The sequence below is a fragment of the Protopterus annectens genome, chromosome 1.part0 (assembly GCF_019279795.1).
Source record: "Protopterus annectens isolate FY-2018-M chromosome 1.part0, PAN1.0, whole genome shotgun sequence".
Lineage (NCBI taxonomy): Eukaryota > Metazoa > Chordata > Ceratodontiformes > Protopteridae > Protopterus > Protopterus annectens.
The window spans coordinates 723,197,496-723,220,738 of NC_056725.1; positions in this window are offsets into that span (position 1 = coordinate 723,197,496).

Genomic DNA, 23,243 nt, shown 5'->3' on the forward strand with positions numbered 1-23,243 from the left:
CGTTTTTTATTTTTTATATTTTTTACCATAACAGATTTGTTTGTTTTTCAATTGAATTGTACAGGTTATAGGTCATATTAAAGGTGGTAAAAGTTTTGAAATTATTTATTGTGGTCTCATTTTTTTATATCACAAAAATATGGCATTTTAACAGGGGTGTGTAAAGTTTTTATATCCACTGTATATGTGTGTGTGTGTGTATATATATATATATATATATATATATATATATATATATATATAATCTTTATGGAAAGTTAAAAAATTCTATGACTATATATAATTCTCTTGCATACTGAATGTTGCTTTAAGTTTTAATTGATTGATTTAAAATAGTTTCTGATTGGGCTGTGACTCATTTTAAACTACTTAAATGAAGTCTTGTTTTTTAAAACTGATATATACGCACTGAAGAAGGGTATCACTCAAAAGCTTTGAGGAATTTCTTATAAACCTGTTTTTATTCGCTTCAACTGACTCAACATGTCTGTCATTTGGAATTCTTTGTTTGCTGTTTGGATTTTTTTTTGTATTCCAACAGTTTAACTTCTTGTTAGTCCTGTTTTTTTTTGGTACTTTATTGGATTGCAGACTGCCCTGTAGGCGAGACACAGATGGCCCTTTGCAGTCTCTAGGGGACAGAATACAGTGATATGGGTTTCATTCTTTCCATATAGGACTTGTCTTTTACACTGTATATCTTCCTTGCAGAAAATCTCTGGTATTGCTTCAGCTGTTGCAGATACTTAGTTAAACTATGATTTGTGACAACATGGCCAAATACAACCTTGGTTATGCATCACGTCGCACAGTGGAACTGGTAACACAGTCATACATCTCTACATATTTCATGTCATTACATTAACTGCACATCATACGCCTATACATTTATTATTGGAAAGGTGTGTGTGTGTGTGTGTGTGTGTGTGTGTGTGTGTGTGTGTGTGTGTGTGTGTGTGTGTGTGTGTGTGTGTGTGTGTGTGTGTGTGAATGCCCTGATACCATATATGGACACATTACAAATGAGGAGGATGTGGCTCATGCATGGTTAATGACATAAATGCTGACAGTCACACAATGCTGATGGGGATCACCTTAATAATCCTTGTGAACAGCAACATAGTTGTGCATACAATGAATTCCCCAAGGTTGCAAGTGAAACTGTACTTGTTATATGTTTGTTTGTACAACAGCATTACAACACATGAATGAAACAAGACATGTGTGCCCATGTAAATGGTATGATGTACTATTGCTGTATGTCACATAGCATTTCATGGTGGAAGGTATACACATACACACCTGCCATAATGCATTTGTCACTGTGATGGTTGAATGACAACTGTGTAAAAAGTTGATATACTTCACTGCAAGAAAACATACCTTACTTATTTTTCTTTCATCTGCTCCCATTAGGGGTCACCACAATGGATCATCTGTTTCCATTTCTTTCTGTCCTCTGCATCTTGATCTGTTACACCAACCACCTGCATGTCACCTATCACTGCATCGATAAACCTTATCTTAGGCCTTCTTTTTTTCCTCTTACCTGGCAGCTCGATCCTTAGCATCCTTCTCCCAATAAACTCAGCATTCCTCCTCAGCACATGTCCAAACCAATGTAATCTTGCCTCTCTGGCTTTTTTGTCTCCAAACCGTCTGACCTGAGCTGACCCTCTAATGTACTCATTCCTAATCCTGTCCATTCTCATCACACCCAATGCAAATCTTACCATCGTTAACTCTGCCACCTCCAGCTTTGATTCCTGTCTTTTTATCAGAGCCGCCATCTCCAACACATATAACACAGCTGGTCTCACTACCATCTTATAGATCTTCCCTTTCACTCTTACATGTAACCAACTGTCACAAATCACTCCTGACACTCTTCTCCACCAACTTCACCCTGCCTGCACTCTCTTCTTCACCTCTCTTCTACACTCACCATTACACTGAACTGTAGATCCCAAGTATTTAAACCCATTCACCTTCACCAACTCTACTCCCTACATCTTCACCATTCCTCTGTCCTCCCTCTCATTCACACACATATATTTTCTCTTAGTCCTGCTGACCTTCATTCCTCTCCTCTCTAGAGCATATCTCCACATCTCCAGGGTCTCCTCAACCTGTTCCCTACTCTCACTACAGATCACAATGTAATCCGCAAACATCATAGTCCATGAGAACTCCTGTCTGATCTCGTCTTTCAACCTGTCCATGACCATTGTAAATAAGAAGCTCATCCCATGTCAACAGTTCTCAGGAGACATATTACAACAGCTGTTATGGAAGGAACATGTAATAAAGGCATACTATTAAAATTTTGGGATTGAGATGTCCACAGGTGAAAAATTCGAAACACAGATGTTCGACTTTTCACCTAGCTGAACATTTCAATGTCCAAAAGTTTATATTAGTGAATGCACTGTGCATTCTCTAATATAAACTTGAAGAAGTGTAGAAAGATCATGGTACAGTGCATTTTGGGAAATTCATCCCTTTCCTTACTGTAGCAAGATCTTGGAGTTGGAATATGTAGTTAGCAGGGGTTCAGGGGACTGGCCCCCCCTGCAAAATGGTTATGTTAGGTATAGGAGTTTACTTTACTTTCACTCCTATACGGATGTCATGTGATGTTTTCGAAAACAATGTCAAATCTGCTGAAATCAATCAGCGGATTCGACATTGTAACTTGTTCTATTTTTTGACTTTCGAGGTTTACTTTCGATATGTCTATGGAAAATTATATTGATGTTCGACATACTGATAGTAAACCATAATAAAATGGTAGTAGTGGCCATCAATACCTTACCTCAAATCACAATTTGGATTACACTGTTGTAGGGCTATTGTACATCCACACTATATTAAAGCAACCCTGTTGCTGGCCACAAAATGCCACGTGTATTCGTCTAAGCATGAGGAGCAGCATTAATATGCGATTAGCGTTGCTGCTCATTGTGCTAACATGTAAACTCCATGTAGGCATCACATGAAGCCTATATGGAGTTTCTTGAATCCTCAGGTAGATTTTTTTGTTTGTTTTTTTCTATAGATGTCAACAAATCTCAACAGTTTAATGATTTTGATTCAGATTCATTATCTTCTGATAGTGTTACTAAATTCTGAGTATAAAATGTATGTTAAGTTTTTTAATAACCATTTATTCATTGTATTTAATATGATAATACTTCTTAATAACCATTTATTCATTGTATTTAATATGATAATACTTCCTAATCATTTTTGTTAATAACTATTTATTCGCTGCACTTAATAATATAATACAGCCTAATCAAATTGCTTTTCTGATGATCAGGAAAATGTATACCAGAAATCAGTTATTACAATCTCTTCTTTTGCATACTTGGTATAAATCTTCTAAGGCTCTTGCCTTTTCATCAGTGCATGCTTATAAAGCATTTGACATGGTAAGCCTGAATTACTTCTGAAGTATTCTAGGATCTGAAACTACCATATACAATGTTAAATTTAATGAAATCTCTTTTTTTCCTCACACCAATTATATTCTCTCTATAAATAGGACTATTTTGCCAACATAGCTTTAAATAAATGTGGTACCAGGGTTGTCCACTTTTACTTATATACTTTTAATGAGTTTTAATCCTGTGTTCTGTGACATAGAATAAAATAGGGAGACTGTTTCCTTAAGCATTAAAGGCACCTCTATAAAATGTGATTATTACTGGATGATTTAATGTTAAAAGTAGATTCAGCTTCTACACCTAACCCAGATTTTTTATAGTTAGCTTCACTTTTTTTTATGACTGACAAGGTTTTATGTTTACACAATACAGTTTTTTTATTTAAAATAAATCAATCCTTATATATGCAGGTACAGATGGCAGATGTATTTAAATCCCTATGTTGCCTATTCACTTTCCATGTCAGTATTAAGCAAAAGACAACCACCCTGCTACAGGCCCCATGAAGAGCTCAGTGTCTCTCCAGCCTAACACCACTCTAAGTACTCGGCTGCTGTACCACCTTTATCTTTTATCTGACCGGTGGATACATTGTTATAAGAAAAGCGCAGTCCGGGTCTGAACTGTCTGCAAACACAAACAGCTAAAGTTAACTTTGTGTATGTGTCTACCTGTTTGAGCTAATATTCATATCCCCTGGAGAGCACTCTGCTTTGGCTTGTAAGGAGCCACCCCCCCACACTCACACTCATCTTCCATTTCTCTTTTATTCCCTTTCTGTTAGCAAATAGTATCCATAACTGATCAAATACTGTGTGTTTGTTAATTTAAATTGAGACCACAGTAGCCTACTGATACAAGGTCATCCTGTCCTTCCACATGAGAAATTGTAAAGAAATGACTTACAGCTTCAGAGCAGTCCTTGGTCAATTCTGATTGTTTCTTAAACACAAACTTGTCTTTGCTTGAATTTTGGCTCATCCTGCTCCATTCCCCCTCACTCCGCTCGGGCTCACTCCGCTCCTCTCCCTGCCCCCATATCTCACCCACCCCCACAATACCTGTAATGTAAACTTGACCAAGCCACACCCACCGGAGTTCAAACCACCAAATCTGCTTAAGTAATTATAACTAACCCCTCCCATTACAAATTACTAACTATCTATAATACATTTGCATTCACACACACTAGCAACTACCCAAAAGAAACATACCCAGTAAACACCCCAAACATCTCATACATAACTACTAACATTTAACATGTGACATTATAATCCACCCCTCCTATGCCAAAACTTCCTACCACATTAACGCAAACTATCCATATTACCTTCTCAGGTACCCAAACCCATACTTAAAATTTTACTAATATCTACTTAATCCCAAACTCACTCCCCATTATATCCTGAATAGTCATCATGTCTACCAAACCTCTTTCACTTCTAACTGAAATACTACTACTTATTACCATATCTTACCTAACCTATCTCACCCAACCTCTCAATGCAAATCTCCCACCCCCATTTCATACAACTAACCCAATCTCCATGATGCACACATATTCCTCAACCTGCATATCACCCAGTCTCTACCCCTTCGATAATAGTATGCTCTTCACCTACAAACTCTTACCTAACCCCAAAAACTCTACTCACGTTTATATTAGCCACATCTCCATAAAGCTTACACCCCATAGATTACATACCAAGCAACTCAAATACCTCTTCTGCCATCTCATCTCTAGCCTTCTCTCCGGTGACATTCACCCAAACCCTGGCCCATCTCCTCAACATATCTCAACCTCCCAATCCCATCCTCCTTCCATAACTGGTAAACCCCTCTGTTTGTCAGCTGTAAATGCTCAGAGCATATGCAACAAAATTCCTAACCTCCATGCCTGGTTTCACCATAACTAACCCGATATTCTGGCCATCTCAGAAGCCTGGCTCAAACCCGATATAAAATACTCTGAACTAACACCACCCAACTATTCCATAATTAGGAAAGATAGAACACATAAAAAAGGAGGGGAAGTCACTCTCCTCTACTCATCATCCCACTTAGTTACCCCCTATACCAAACGTATTTCCAAATTTGGCAAGGCAGAACTAATTCCAGCCCTACTTCATATAAACAAACATAAACGTATATGCATGGTCTCCCTTTATATCCCTTCTGGAAACAGTATCTCAACCCTTGAAGTTATTCTCTCCTGGTTCTCTAACAACATCACTAATGAAACTATAATCCTAGATGGTGTTAATATTAACTGGTCAACAATTCAATTTCCTACAAACTCACTTAATATAAACTTGTACAACTTCAATCAGCTTATTAACTCAACAACTATGCCTTCCAAGAACTTCATTACTGGAAGTACCCTGTACTGGATTCTAATTTCTCATTCATATTACACCTCTGATAGTGGCACTCTGCCCAACCCATTAGGTGACCACTTCCCCACTTTTGCCTACCATCTTCCCTCCTCCATTCAACTAACTCATACCTACACGTTCACTCACTGTCTAAAAAAATTTTAATCTTAGCCCATTCTCAAATGCACTAAAAAAATGAACTGGAACCCATTAAAAACCCTTCCCTTAGAAAATGCTGTTACCTACTTTAACTCAACTTTCCTCAACTTTCCTGACTCATTTGCCCCTCTGAAAACAAAATGCATAAGAAGCAATCATGTACCTTGGCTAACCAAAAATACCTTACTAGCCATGCGATTCTGGGATAAAGCCTGGAAACACTACTCCAAAAATTAAACTATCACCACTCTTAATGAATTTAAAACACTTCGTAACAAAATAAAAAAAAATGTATTATCTCAGCCCTCAAGGCCTACTTCTCTATACTCCAAAGCAACCATAACACCAACCCCAAAAAAATCTGGCATGGAATCTCCTCCCTTCTCAACCCTGGCAAAAAAGAAAACCCCTGCCCTGATCCAGATGCCTCTGACTTGGACTTAGCCACCCAATTTAACATTTTCTTTATTGATTCCATAAGTAAATTTACATCATCCTTCACTTCCCGTTCAGCTTTCCCACCCTATTTTCCACCTACCCCTCCCTCCCCAGCATCTCCTGCTCCCAACCTCCTCCTTTCTCCTTCAACCCCAATCCCTACAGCCACCATAAAAAAACTTCTACTAACATTGAAACCTGACTCCAATGCCCCTGATGATATACCCTCATATTTCTTAAAAGTTGCCACAGAAGGCATAGCTCTTCCCATATGCATTCTTATAAATCGATCTATTGCTGAATGTCAAGTTCCCCAGCTCTTGGAAAAGGCCTTTATTATTCCACTCCATAAAGGTAGTAATAACAATAATATCACAAACTTTCAACCTATTGCTATCTTATCCCCCATTTCTAAACTTCTCAAAAAATGCATCCATCTACAACTTCTACCTTACCTCATAAACAACCAACTTCTAACCCCTACTCTACAAGGTTTCAGACCCAGCCACAGCACTACCACAGTTCTCCTCTCCTTCCTAGAAACAGTTAATAAGGCCCATGACACTAGCCACATTGTGTCCACTCTCCTCCTTGACCTCTCTAAGGCATTCAACACTATCTCTCATAACCTTCTTTTCACTAACCTCTCCAAACTAAATCTATCCCACACCTCCATTAACTGGTTTACGAGTTACCTGTCAAACAGGTAACAAGCAGTCAGATGTAAAAAAGTCACCTTCCATTTTCTCAATACTCCCACAGGTGTCCCCCAAGGTTCAATTTTAGGCCCCCTTCTATTCAATATATTCATAAACAATTTCTACCAAGCCATCCCAAATGCCAGCATTGTCCAATATGCTGACAATTTAACAATAATCTGCTCTGCCTCTTCTATACCCAGCTTAGTTAAATTAACCCAAGATGCCTTCTCCTCCACTGAGCAATGGATGATGGATAACCATCTAGCACTCAATGCTACTAAAACTAAACTCATGATATTTACTGCTTCCAAAACCACCACCCTAGATAAAACTTAATTCTCAGTCACCAGTCAAAAATAATACTCCTCTTGAAATAAAAAACAAAGTGCTGCTACCATCCAAAGGTGTACGTCCCAAAGAAGAGGAATGTTCAAGGAGGAAAAGCTGGACACAGCCACCACGATGTATACGAAACCAAAATTTTTTATTTTTTATTAAAAAAAAATTTTGGTTTCGTATACATCGTGGTGGTTGTGTCCAGCTTTTCCTCCTTATATATTTTTTATATATTTTATATTATATATATTTTTATATATATATTTTTTATTAAAAAATATATTTTTTATTAAAAAAATTTTGGTTTTGTATACACCGTGATGGTTGTGTCCAGTTTTTCCTCCTTGAACGTTCCTCTTGAAATAGTTTCTAATGCTAAACTCCTAGGAGTCTTGATCAATGACCAGCTAAAGTTTGATAATCATCTACAAGTAAATATAAAAAAAACACACAAAAAATAGGCATACTTTACCGCCACAACCGTTACATCTCTTCCTCCACTAGGCTCACCATCGTCAACACTTACCTTATCCCTTCCCTCCTATACGGTACGGTGCCTCTTTCCTTACTAACCTGCAATCACCCCTCAAGACTAAACTCTCCTCTTGCTATAATAACATAACAAAATTTCCAACCAGCCATAGATCGACTTCCCATCACTGCACTGCCCTACACCAACTGAATTGGCTTGAGCTGTCCAGTTATCTCATCTATATTTAACTTGTCCAAGTACGCAAACTTATTTTAACCCCCTCTTTCTGTCCCTCTCTTGCCACCATCTTTAAAATGCACCAACCATTTAGAATTTTGAAATCTAATTCCAAAAATCTAATTGAACTGCATAAACCTGCCCGTCCACCAGGCAGACATTTAATGTCCTTCTCTCTTGCATGCCATTGGAATTCCCTCCCACCTCTCATCCACACCACCAGCAGCCGCTCTTCATTCAAAACCTTACTTCACACACACATGTAATTTCACTATGAGAATGCTCTTGCTCTTGCCCCACACAATCTCTCTATACTATAGCTACTCTCTATAAGCTATAACTCACAATAGCCTCCCATTGTTTTGTACCCCTTATAAACTCTAGAAATTAGCATAACTCTTAGAATGGTACAATTCAGTAGCCTAGAAATTAACTGCATGAATTAGCATAACTGCTAAAACATTTTGACTGTTTCTGTTATTGCATTGTGCTAATATCTTAAACTGTTAAAAACTTTGACTGTTTGTAAATATTACTCTTATTGCATTGTACTAATATGTGCACTCTAATAATATGTACTTTTCTATTTGTTTAATTTTGTTTCATTTGTGCACATTATATTCTTCTAATAACTGAATCATGTTAAATCTGTAATTTGTAATTTTCTAGCGCTTTTCTCCCAGGACTCCATTGACAACATGTTCCTCATGGTCCAATGGACTATCCTGGCAAACAAGCTATAAATAAATAAATAAATAAATAAGTAAAAAAGTTCAAAATATACTTGAAACAAAAACAAAACAACAAACAAACAAAAAAATAATAGAAGCATGGCTTTTTCAAAATTCAGATCTGCTGAGATAATTTTTTTTTTTTGAAAATTAGAGTATATCCTTATTTAGTATTACTTACAATGCACAGTTTTCTACTTCCAATTTATGATATTCTAAGGTAAAATATGATGGAAGAACTTTTTTAGAGAAGACAGTGTGTCTTAACGAGATGTGTTTTTTTTTTATTTGCTGGTTTTGAAATGATTGACTTAGCAACGTCAAGTTTCATAAAGACACAGACAAATTATGCAGAGTAGAATATTCAGTTATTAAACTTGTGTCCATTGTTGGCTGATTATACTTGCAATTACATTTATGTGCACTATATGGGCTCCTTTCATGGATAATATTTAAATAAGAGGGTTCTAACAAATAATAAAGTTGATGTAAAATTAATATCATCTGTATGAAGTTTGTAGTGCTCCCATGTTACCATTGCTCCTTAACCCCATAGCTGCCAGTCATGTTTAGGTGGAAAATCAGGCATAGATCTGCAATAGAGTATTGGGCATTTCAGCTGAGTATAGTTCAGCAAGTTAAACTAAAACAAGATGCATAAATAAAATTTTTAATAAATATGGTACCCACCATTATACATGTTTTGCATACTGTATTTTCCCCAACATCAGATGTTTTAAAAGATGAAACTTTGGGGGGGGGGGATGATTACAAAGGGTTATCAGTGCTTTGAGAGTTATTAATATTATCTGTCATAAGAAACTAGAATATATGTGGGGTCTGGACATTTCTTTAAGTTTGTTACTGACAAATTTGTATGATTATGTAATTCATATAAACACCTGATAACTTTGTTTTGAAAAAGAACAATGCAATTAATTTCTTTGGATGCAAATGATTCCCAATGGCTATCAGATGGCTTTCTTTAATGAATAGGTTTTGTTAGCATGGTTGTGTAAGTATAGAGACTTGTTTCCACATGTGTAGAATATATGTGAGAATAATTAGTTGGTAGCTTAGAATTGCACTTATTTTTATGCTATCATTTGGTTAAGAAATTCATTTTTTATACATTTTGGATCAGTATAGTAGATCTCATACAAAATGGGATTTGTTTTTGCAACAATGAGTATGGAACATTGGGCAGCCACTGTGGTGCAGTGGTTAGCATTGCTGCCTCACAGCAAGAGTTTCTCTGGTTCGATCCTTGGCTGGGGTGTCTTCCATGCAGAGTCTGCATGTCTTCCCTGTGGTTGCATGGGTTCCCTCCGGGTGTTCAGGTTTCCTCCCACATCCAAAAGACATGCTGTAGGTGGATTGGACACTCTAAATTGGCCCTAGGTGTGAGTGTGTGCATGTGTGTGCCTTCTGTGGAAGGTTGGGTGCTGGGCTGGCAACTTGACACTGTAAAACTCCACTGCCAATCATGAGCAGACAGGTGATCCGCTGTGGCAACCCCTAACTGGGAAAAGCCAAAAAAAGAAGTATGGAACTTTGTAATGTAGCAAAATGAAGCCAATCATTTCTCTAAATTCTTATCTACCTGGGAAGGTATATGCAAGAACATTCTATTTTGAACACATTGAATGATGTTTCTTATGATATTAGGTGCTGATTTTGTGTCTTCTTAGTCTTCTCTTAGATTAGTATTTGTCTTAAAATTATTACTTTTGAATAATTTCAGACAAGTTGAAAGAGTGGACATATTGTTTGTAAAATACCTGCCCCAGTCCTACACTATGTACTGGTGCTTTGTATAAAGTCAGCAAGGGAGATGTGAGGAAAAATAAAGGAGTTTCTTGTTGATATATAAGCAATATATGTGTTTTACTTATTTTCTAGTTTGCATTCCTTATTTGTAATAGAATAAATGTTAAAATGCAATGAAAAATATAAGGAAAAAAGAATCTCAGCATCTCATTTTATTTGTATGCACATGGAAATGGATTTACTTTTAAAAAAATAAGTGTATTTCTTTTTTGAACTAAGATTCTGAGAATTATACTTATGTTTGAAAACTTTATTTGCTCATTTCTACAGTCAACAGTATTTAGTCTATATTTAGATATAAACATTAAAGTATATTTTAAGTCCATAAAGAATCTGACATTTTACTTGTAATAAATACAGGATGAACTAAAAATTATGGTGAATGGGTGATCTGGCCTAAAATATCGAATTCCATCAAAATTTGTGATTTCTTGGTATGAACAGTACAGATTTCAGAATATTTTGCTATCTTATATGAAAATAGAAAATTAGTATATTTTGTCTCAGTTTAGGCTATCAAGAGTCATGTTGGTCATGCCCTTATTTCACTGCCTTCTGCAAAGTTTGAAGAGATACTGGGTGCGTGTGTGTGTGTGTGTGTGTGTGTGTGTGTGTGTGTGTGTGTGTGTGTGTGTGTGTTACAGGAAATTATATAATTTAGCCCAACTCTATAAGACAGCACTGCACTATTATACTTATAGCCATACCTCTCAACCTGGAAACATCAAAAATCTGGACAAAGCCCATGAAAAATAGGTACAAATCTGTGAGCTGGTTTAACATGTAATTTGCATATATAATTATGTAACCCCACCCACTCCAATGGAATTGTGTGATACCAACTTTCAAATGCAAACTGAAGAACAGACAGCCAAAATATGGTACCAGAGTCCCCCTGCAGCCTTTCCAATGTTCCATTACCTGTCTGTTTCACCCCATTTACCATAAACACTAATGTGTGCATACTGTTTTACTTCTACAATGATTATTTGGATATTATTTTTACATTTTACAGCACAACAATGCACAAACACTAATAGACATCTGGTAAACAAAGCAATACTGTCTCAAAATGAAAATAGACTTTGCATTAAAACATCTCTGCCCTTGAAACTCACAATTATTGAAACAGCATTGAAATCCACACCACAGCCAAAAAAAATGCATCTGGTCAGTGGTGGAAAAAGATTACCTTTGGGCTGTTTTCACATCATTGGCCCCTTGCACACAAAACAAGAAACGTGCATGTGTTCTTTTCTTTGATACACATTCCTGACTTTATTATATTCTTTGTATAACACAGCACACTTGTTAGACAGAGCACATTTTAAATTTATTGTTTGAATATTTTTCCAGTAGGCTGTACTGTAGGCAATTAAACAAAATACATGAACCAATAATGACAGAACTGCCCAATTCAGAACATTTCCATCATAAAAGTCTACTTCCACACCCACACTATAAATAGAATGACAGCAGTGTAAGCCATAGGCATCTTGCACAGCTTCTCACACTTATTTTAAATTTTAGGGGGTTTTTTTTGAGGGGGGCAAAAGGCCAAAAAACAGGGACACATTTTAAACATCGCTTGTATAATTTTGGATAGTTGCTAGAATAATACGTTGTGTTACCACAATGCATTCCACTGGCAAGTCTTGAACCCAGGACCCTGTGCACTATAATCACAGCAACATCCCACTATGCCAAATCAGCAGTTCCCTGAAAGATAGGAAGACTGAAACTTAAATGGCTATCATTTAGTGAATTCAGTTCTTACTTCTCACCATAGTTCTCAACCTCTTAGCACAAAAAACCTGGACAAAGCCAATAATGGGGGAATACACATTCAGTTCTCACTTCTAACCATACCTTTCAATCTCTTAGCATAAAACCCTGGACAAAGCCAATAATGGGGGAATACAAATTCTGTTCTCACTTCTCAGGATAGCTCTCAACCTCTTAGAACAAAACACCTGGACAAACTCCAAAGCCAATAATGGGGGGATACAAATTCAGTTCTCACTTCACAACTACAACTATTGCTGCATGACTTACTCCATTAAATACTGTACTGAAAAGAGGAAATCTTGGATATGAATGGATATGAAATTTCTTGTATCAGCTTTGGAATTAAAATGCTAAGTTGTATAGATTTGTGAGGCCTTAATAAAGCTATAATCATTGTAAAGTGCATTTGTCTATACATCTGCAAGACCTTCATAAAACTAAAAAACAGAGCACTATATGATCGAAACTAACAACTTATAGAAACACATTTAATGCTTATAATTATATACAAGCAGTCTCAGTTTCACAAGACAGTATGGTATGCTACAAGAGAGGAGAGAGAATTATGACACATCAAGTAATATTCTTTAATAATAAGGTGTTCAATGGTGGTTTGCCATGTTTTCTACAAATGCATTTGTACACTTAAATAATTGGGGTCTGGCAAGCAAATAACAATGTATTTTCTACTGTTAATCCCAACCAATAAATTTGGCAAATAAAATTTGATAAGGAGGAAAGTTCCAAAATCTGGACTTTTAATCTACCTTTGGGGAAGAACATCCTTTGAGAGCTGCCTTTGGTGGCACCTGAAAATTTTCATAGAGCTATTGTACAGATAATTGAGGGGTGCTGATTTTATTGTTTAGATAACCGATGACATACCAATGTGAGATCAGACCAAAAGTATAATGATGCGAAACTGTTTGAGTTACGGAAGAGGAAAAGACAGAATAACCTCAAGCTGAATAAAAGTAAACATATAATTTGAGTTACAGAGCTGAGATATATGTCATGTCTTACCATATGAAGACTTGAAGCCAGATGCTGAGAAAGTAAAACCAATTGTACAAATGTTTCCACTGCAGGAAAAACAAGCTGATCTGATGATTTTGGAATAATGCAGTCAACATTTTTCAAAGTTTATTTTGAATTTGCCAATTGTGAATTTGCCATTAAGGAAGTTATTGGAACATGATACATAATAGTAGTGGATTACTCACCAAGAAAAGAGCAACTTTGAAATGCTTAACCACTTTGATGCAAGCTCCTTGAGCTCAATTCTGACACACACACACACACACACACACACACACACACACACACACACACACACACACACACACACACACACACACACACACACACACACACACACACACACACACACACACACACACACACACACACACACACGTGTGTGTGCACCACATAGGTAGAGCAGTGCCCCCATCAATAACTTCTTAAAGATGCAAGCCTTCCTCTCAAGACAGAAACAAAAAATACAACTTACCAAGGGAGCTTGCAACTACAGTTATGAATGTCAAGCCCAGCAAAAAGGAATGAAATGCTATGGACTTCATTAGCTCCTGCGTTAAGATAAATTCCAGTTTTTGGGTGGGTATCCCGAAGCTCCTTAGACTTGCACTTTTGACAGCTCACTTTTAAAAGGAGCCTAACTTCTCTAGAGCCTGGAAAAGCAAGAGGTAACAGTGAAGGGTTTTGTCCCAGCAACAGCTGTCGGAGCTTGTAGCTAAGAATATACTGCTGCATGACTTACTCCATTAAATATAGTACTGAAAAGAGGAAATCTTGCTATTTCGCAAACAACTGGGCGGCAGAGCTGCTTTTTTTTTTCTTCTAACCTTACCCCGCACTCAGTCAATAATCCCTGAAGTCCTGCTCTCAGACATAAAAACTGTCTAACTTAAGCAGGAAAGACATGGCAATCTGATTTCTGACAGAGTCTTTCCCTGTCATTGCCGTTCCTGTTCGCAGAGCATTTGCATGGTCAGCCAGCCAGAAATGCATGCATGACGCGAGCTCCTTGAGCTCAATTCCGATAGGCTGCTAGCCCTAACAGAGCTGATGTCATCATGCACATGATGACCTCTGCTCACACGTGAAAATTAAAAAACAAAGTAGAAAAATAAAAAAAAAAACAAAGAAAATAAAATCGGAAATGAAGGGGTGCCTCTCGGGAATCGTGATACCCCTTCATTTGGACCCCAAAACTCAGTAAAAAATGAGTAATTCGGTACAGTTGGGAGGTATGTTTAATTTATATTTTATTTTACTGTAATCTTCAACTGCCTTTAATAACTGAGGCATAGATCTGGAAGGATTCAGTAATTGTACAAGGGAGAATGCCATCAACAAGTGAAGTAAAATTTTTAGATGAGTTAAAATCCCCAACAGTGAGGGATTATAAGTAATGTTTTAAAAGAAAGTCTTAGTAGGTAGAATAAATAAATAAATAGGTTGGCAGAGGACATAAATGGCTTTTACCCATGGAGATTTTGCCATTTATAATAATGCATACAGACCCTAAAACATAAATTACATGAAGAGTATGTCTGAAATTTTGGTAAACTGAAATTTGTCTGCAATGTTCAAAAGAAAATGTACATTATTCCAGCTGAAGGTTTGGTTACACTGAGAGCAAAAGTGCTACCTTTTTGAATTATAATATAGAATATGATAAATTTGATGAGATTCCATAAATTCTGACTGAAATCTAGAAATGATTTTGCATGTCACTAAATAAAATCCAAGTCAGCATTTTACAGATATCAGGACTGATTTATGTGGTAAGTTTGCATTTTTTTTCTTTAGGTATAAAATATTATTTGAGAATAAAAATGTTATTACAGCTTTATATTTTTATCACTAATATGGTTTTCTTGAAATAATTCCATAAACTTTACAGTGTTGAGGAGAATCACAATTTTATTTATTTTTTCACAGAAAACACCATCAAATCCAGCAAGGACTGGATCCTTACCAATTTTAAACTGTATAAAATCAGCTTCAGTTTCTAGTAGGGAAATGTTTGCATCACATAGTGTAATGAAGTAGTCAGGAACAGAATGTTTAGAAAAGTCAAGAGAGTTGTCAATACTGATAAATTTAGATGGGGATCCATTTTCATATATTTTTAGGTATTTTAAACATTTTTTAATATGTTCTCTGACTCAGCACATACTGAACCATCTACTCTTATTAAATGAATATTATGAGATACATCATATCATTTTAATCAACTAGCTAGACATTTAGAAGGGATTCATGCTCATGCAGCATATATTACTTTGATGTTATAGTAAGATAATATAAGATTTAATGCATGTAGTGTGGCATTTTGGTTGTTTCACAATGTTCTAAACTTATTTTGATAAAAGTTTGATTGAAGGTCACTGCATGTTCTTCAAGTATGTTCCTCAAGATTACTAATGACCTTATTTTTAATGTGAGAGGCTTTACTAATAAGCAAACCATACAACATCGATGTAAACTTGACTATCTTATATAGTATGGAGTTTAGTTGTCCAGATATACCAAAGAATGAGGGAATCAATAGTTCCCTGTGTCAGCTTATCTGTGTCTTGAGAAATCCTTAGGTCCAGACTCCAGTTAGTCCTGTGATATGACTAGGCTGAACTCTGAGAAGACAGTGAAATCTGTACCATAATGGTAAAGGGTACAGATAAGATCATGCAAATCATTAGCTTGAAATAGTTCCTTCAACAGATTCAAATCTTTATTTCACATCATGGAATGGAACATTATTTATCATTTATTGAACTGAACATAATATCACAGTCTTCTACTAGAACTGATGACCAGGACCCCATAGGCAAAAATGGGAGAAAGGGATAATGGCTGGATGGAATACAGATTATTTTCACCAAGTCAGTGGGCAAATAGTGACACTATAACCAAGGGATGAAAATAAGTGAGCATGTATAATCTACTAGAATATCATTACTTTGACATTCGTTCTGACTGTTAATAATATGTAATGTCTTATCTTGACTAAAATAACCACATTGCAGCTGTTTATTGAAATACATGAAGCAAAGATGTAGAATATTTAGTTATTTCTATAAATATTATATTGAAAAGCACATGAAAAATTCATGGTACAAAGAGAAATTGGTATTCATGTTGTGTAAAAGATGGCAAAAAAATTACTGTTAGATGTTATATAAATTTTTAGCTGTCACCTACAGACATACTTGTTACAGTACTAAAACCAAAATACAGCCCATTCTGATTCCCCCATAGAAACAGTAACCATAAAGCAATATGCTATATTTACTTGAATAGTTGTATGGCAAAATATCACCTTGTTCTAACTGTTGTGACTATCAGCAGAAGTAAATGTTAAATATTAGTGCTAGAAAAGCAGGAATGACAGCTAGCCCTCTCCTAGGACCTGATCCTGTATTCTTATAAATTGGCTAGCTTATACAGTCAAACCCCATTAAGAAACCAACACATAATTAACATGAACTCTTTCAGAATATAATTACAAACTTTGCGGCTTGCTTTGCAACAAAGTTAGATGTAAGACACATGCTATTCTGCTGTTACCAATATTAATTTTCTGAATGTATTTTTAAGCAGGAATTTAACATCTAATTTCTAGGTAGCATCTATCATATAAATTCCTTCAAGTTGAGTCCTTACATGCTTTTGGGGCATGACCAAACCAGTCTATATTAGAAGAATGAAAGATGTAAATGGTGAATGCTGACGTCAAAAAGACCAGACCTCGAACTTGCTGTGTCCCCCACACACCCTGCTAAATATATATACCAACTCCAAGATCGCACTACAGTGAGGAAGGACAAATATTCCAATCTTCACTGTACCGCGATCTGACAAAAAGCACTTTGAGGTCCGGTCTTTTTGACATTGTCAGCATTCAAGGTTTACATCCTTTGTTCTTCTAATATAGAGTTAAACATACCTTAGGCCTGATATTAATTGCAAAAAGCAAAAAAGATACCATTCCCACGGTGTGAGCAAAATATAAAACTCAGCATCTATTGAAAATGTCTTGATAACATTACATAGACAAGCGTGGCATAATTAAACAGGGTTAACAAGACGATCTAAACATTTCACTAGTGACACTGAGTAGTATTAGAGCTCCCATGTGTATAATGAAGTATGACTTTTTGCCATAAGATTCAATCAGTAGTGCCACTGAATGTATTTTATGTATATCTTAGTAAGGACACCATATGTGATCTTCCTACAACTGACAAACATTAGCGAGAAATATGGCAATAAGTATCATGGGTAAATGGATGACATTTATCTTACCATAAAAACTACACTGTCAAGGGATTCATTAATAAATCAGCCATAATCAGTAGATTGAAATTCCCCAGGCTGATTGCTGACCGACATATACCTGGGGATTCATGAACAGCCCCAGTACTCCCATTAAAGGCAGCCCATCCTATCACACTTTCATATTCATTCATTCAACCATTCACCTGCCTTGTGTACACTAATGCACACACACACCCTAACATTACATTACCAATAAACATCTTCCATGATGGATGACCACAGCCTTTTGGCCATGTTGATTACCAGGAGCAGCTAGGACTGGCCATGCCGTGCTACCTTACCATAGGCAATTCCAGAGCACTTGGTTAATTAGCAGATGCTTTGCCCTCAGAATGCCTCATTAGCATATAGCATAGCCTCACCGACAGCTCACCATGGTACTGCACGTCTTAATGTAAAGGCACTGTGGTAGGACTGTCTAGGAATTCTAAAATGTAACCATTAAGTAACATTTATGAATTCAGCCTATAATGTTGGGCATAAAGAAGTCATTTAAAAAGAAAACATCAGCAGAGAAAAAGATGTAGTCAAGAATTGTCTTGTACATAATTTTCTATAATAAATACTAAAGTTGATCCTACTTAGATGAATTATACATAGCTCAAGGTGCTGAATCTTCTGATAAGACACAAGAGTATCAAAAGAGACAAAAAACTGACAGGGGATGATATAGTAATTGTTAACTCATTCATCATATATGGCAAACAAAATCGCAAACAGTTCAGTTGGGTCATTATTACTCAAACAGAATAACAGTGTAGTACAAGAGCTACTAATATAAATGTAAGAAAGACATAACTCCATTTGAAGTTTTCGTTTTAGTTAACGGTAGGGTTTAATCATCGCATTATCTTGTCTGACATATTCCCTTTGTTATGGAACTACTTGTAGTTTGGATAGTTCTAAAGAAAGATATGCTTTACTAATAAGGTGTTTTGTCAGTTATAGTAGATTGGTGAATGGGTAAAAGATGGGGCTTTAATGTGGCAGGATCATTTATCAATTGAACCTTTGGTGCCATGTTACTCTGTTTAAATGTAACCTCTTTTGGTAGATCAGTGCAAAGATATTTTTAGAGGTCAGTAAATCTTGTAAGGTATCAACTGTATGCTTTAGAGGAAGATTCCGCACTAAGGTTTGCGCATTGCCAACCACGTTGGTATACATGGCTTTAGAAGGCCTACAAGTCACTTGTACTGCCATGACTTAGATTTTGGGCAGAGCTCACCAACACTTCCAGTAATGATAGTATTGTCTTTCCTGGATTTACTATCATGTAAAACAAATGCTTCTTTTAGGAAGTAGAATGTTTTTCTAAATGTCAAAGTTTAAGAATCATTTTGTTATGGCTGGCCTCCAGGTTAGAAACTCTTTCTTCAAATTCAGTAACGTGTGATTCTAGTTTCTCCAAGAGATTTGACAGCAGTGATGAATATTTGAAAATTATACGTTAGTATATACAACTACACCATTTCCGTTTTCAGAGCTACATGTATTGGAAGACTTTTCTTTGGTAGTGGAGGAATTGCACAGACTTGCTAGTTTGAGGTCTACACAATAAATACCTTCATCACTGATAAGTAAATTGCCCCCCCCCCTTTTATATGAACACTTATATGGTAGTCCTAGTGTAGACTGTTTGTTAAAATCTCTCTTTTCATTGTTTTTATCATCCAGAGAGAAAGGTCGAGCATGAGAAGACTCGATCTGCTTGTTGTCCCACTCTTCCATGGTTGTACTACTACTGTTGAGGAGTTTTGAAGGGTGGTTATGGGTGGAATCCCAGTATTGTACATCAGAAGCAGCTGCTTCCAGTAAAATCCAGAGCAAGGTACAATCATAAAATATGTATGCATTCCAAAGGTGCTAAAGCGAGATCCTGCTGACTCATTACAGAGTTATTGTACTTCATGGCTTCGTCAATGGTTCCATTGCATTGAGTGACTTCAGTTGTTTTTTATCCATGTGAGGTTACTAGTTTGTTTACCTCAGAATGATTATTGGTATGGTTCATTGAGGGGGAACATCTGCCAAAGAGCAATGTGTTCATTTTGTTTATGTGATTTCTTCATAGTCAAAGGTAGTGTACCCTCTCAGCAGATGTGCATTCTCCTGGGGCAAATGTATATATTTTGTGCTAAAGTATCTTGTTAGAAGTTCCTGAGTCTGTTATAGACCCTTCTTTGGGGCATTGATATGTGACTGCTTAAAAACAATTAGTTAGCCCGGTGTTTCAAAGGGTTTTTGTTGTTGCAGTCTGGCACTGTGCTGGTTTAAACTGGGATGACTATTTGTCCTCTGCTCAAAAGGCTGAATAAAACTAATCTGAAGAATATGTGTACTAAATCATTGTTTTGTCAGAAGTAAAACCCCTATATATTTTACCTGAAAAAATATATACATTTTTATTTGCAGCATGTTGAGGCCATGATACTATGCTTTGAAATGACTATAGTTATGAAATCATATGCAAAGGTATGCTGCAGTGCAAGCTCTAAAATTAGAATTGCAGTTTTTAGGCATGTTTTGTATCATGAAAGTTTTGTTATGCACTCTCAATTAAAGATAAAGATAAAGCATTTGAAAGAGATGATCCAGTGTCTTTAGCTCATATACCTTTATTGTCAGTCTGATATTTTGCATTATACTCTCTCTTCATTTTTGGTGCTGTTTTGAACTTCTGCTCAATATGCTGTATGCAACAATGGCTTAAAAATACTTCTTCATTGAGTTGTCAATACATTGGGAATACACTCCATATTTCAGAAAAAAACTTGCCTTTTTTCAGATGTAGCATGCAATGGTTATAATGTCATGCTTTCAAGTTGCAAAAGCTGTAGGGTAAAATTCAGAGATGTGCTGCACTGAAGCTCTAAGGTTAGAGCTGCTGTCTTAGATGAGTTTTGCAACTGAGCATAATGCTGCTATTACATAAAAGATTATTATGATTGTTGCCTTTCTGCTTGGAGAGATGGGGATCCTTTTTTGCTGAAATTGGTTTCCAGATAGACTTGAGGAGGGGCACTTGCATGAATGCTTTATGCTGTTTCTGTTATGTGAATGAAAACCAGTGCAGCAAGCAGTTCACACTACTAGTCTAAGATGGAAAATGTCCACGTGTGTGCTGCAGAGGGTAACATTTGCAGAACGTTGCATTTGGCTGCTCGTTTAGGCACTGGCAAGGATGTGCTGCAACATGTACCTGGCACTAATTACAACCCACTGTGGTACCTGAGCAGCAGCTGATGTCTGTCTGTGTATGAACACCTAAGTTACTTAGAGTTGGTAAGGTACTGTATGTATAACATTTTCTGTCCTGCTGTACCCTTATTTCTATCTGCCTCCATTTCTGAGAAGGTAGATGAGCATGCTATTCACACGGGGATAAATACTGGCCTTTTGGACTCTTCATAAGATAATGAGGAATGCATCCCACATTTTGTACTGAAGTACTTGCACTACTGCTCTCTTCTATGGCTCACCACAGTTATTAAAACTAAGGGTTGTTGCACCCTGTATGAGCACCTGTGATTTCCTCTTATTTTAGAGAGGAATACTGCAGGAATTTAAGTAACAAGTCTTAGTAAGTATTCCCTGGTATGTTTATGTCTCCTCTCAATCCAGCAATGTCAAGGATGCCACAAGACTGTCGACAATCCATGTACTGTTTGTAAAGAGGAAATAATGGAAGTTTAGTGCAGCTGATAAATGCAGTGACCTCCTAATTAGATTATCCATTGTTTAACCAATTATACTTAGCTTTTCCCATCTTATATTGCTAATTATGAGATATTTGTATTAGTACCGAGCACCTCTCCGACTGGATTTGACAACTGGAGTGCTTTCAGTACTCCAAAATGAAATCTTTTGAGAAGATCTTTAGCATTCCTTTTCCTCAGTTACTGTTAGATTTCCATAGGATTTGAATTTCAATAGCCAGATGGCTGTTATGCATGCAAATGAATCTAACTTAGCTGATAATGTATTTTTAAAAGCCTAGGGTCTTCAAGGCTACCATACATACATATTTAAGTAGTTTTATATCATAGTTTAACAATTTATATGCTGTGGTCTGTATATTTTGTAGTATAACAATTTGAAATGTGTTATATCTTATCTCTGTTAAACATTGTTAGCCTTTTCAGTTTGAATTCAATTTTTCTTTAGAAGGACATGAATTAAGTACTGTCTTATAAATACATTTTACCTTAATTCTCTTTTCTGCCTACAAAGTAAATGACTAAATTTCCCAAACCAAGATATCACAGCATCCTCTTCTTTGGTTATTCATGAAATTTCAATTAATCATTGTAGAAATACTCCCATGCTTGCTTCAAAATCATTAGGATAATGAAGGAACCTACATTGAACGTGTTTTAGCCTGTTATAACAATCAATCATTTAAATTAGAGTACCGTTCTATTTCCTACTGCATCCACACAATTAATTCATGTGTATTAATTACAACATTTATTTAATAAACATTCAGCATGAAAATAGTATCAAATTCTAAAACATGAACTTCCACATCTCATTTGTGAAATGAATGCATTTATTTCTTTACGGAGGCTCAGTTAAGCATACAGTAGAATAGGAGATAAATGATGCAGTTGATAGGAATAATAGTATATTGTGTGTGGTTTAGAAGCATAAAAGATTTTCTTGAACTACAAAACTGTCCAAAGGAAGTTTATTATGCAAGGACATTACTACAAAAAAGATGCACTCATTAGGACTGCCTTGGGATGTTCCCAGGCAGACATTTGAGGTATCAGGGTGAAGGTGGTAATATTTGTTCATGTCCTGATTCTGCATACCTCACATACACACCTTGACATTTGATATAATTATAACTGCATGTTACAGCTAAACGGAGGATTTCTGTCTTTAACTACAAAACAGATGATATTACATAAGGTGAAAGTGGAAAACTGCTGCATTTTAAAGCTTCTCCTAACACACATGGACACATGCAGTTGTCTACTTCCTTGTCCCAATTTCAAGTGGAAAACTGGATACAGGATTCCTTTGCCAAATATCTTGCATATTTAAATTATATAGTTCTTCCAACTAGTCACTGCCTTAAGATTCCAGCAGTGCAACATGTTGCCATGGAAATTTATCTGCAAACGAATGTAATGAATTATGGCTCTAAGGCAGGAGCCCCACCATTATTGTATAAATTATGTTAGTGGTGGAGAGTGGAAGGCCAAGTAGCTTTTGCTTTGTTTAACATTCCTCATTGTAAGTAATCTGTACAGGCACAGTTTTTGAACAGAGCCTGTTAAAAACATTACATAGGGTAAAAGAACTATATGTGCTCAGCTCCATAAAAATCATCATTTTATCATATTTAATTT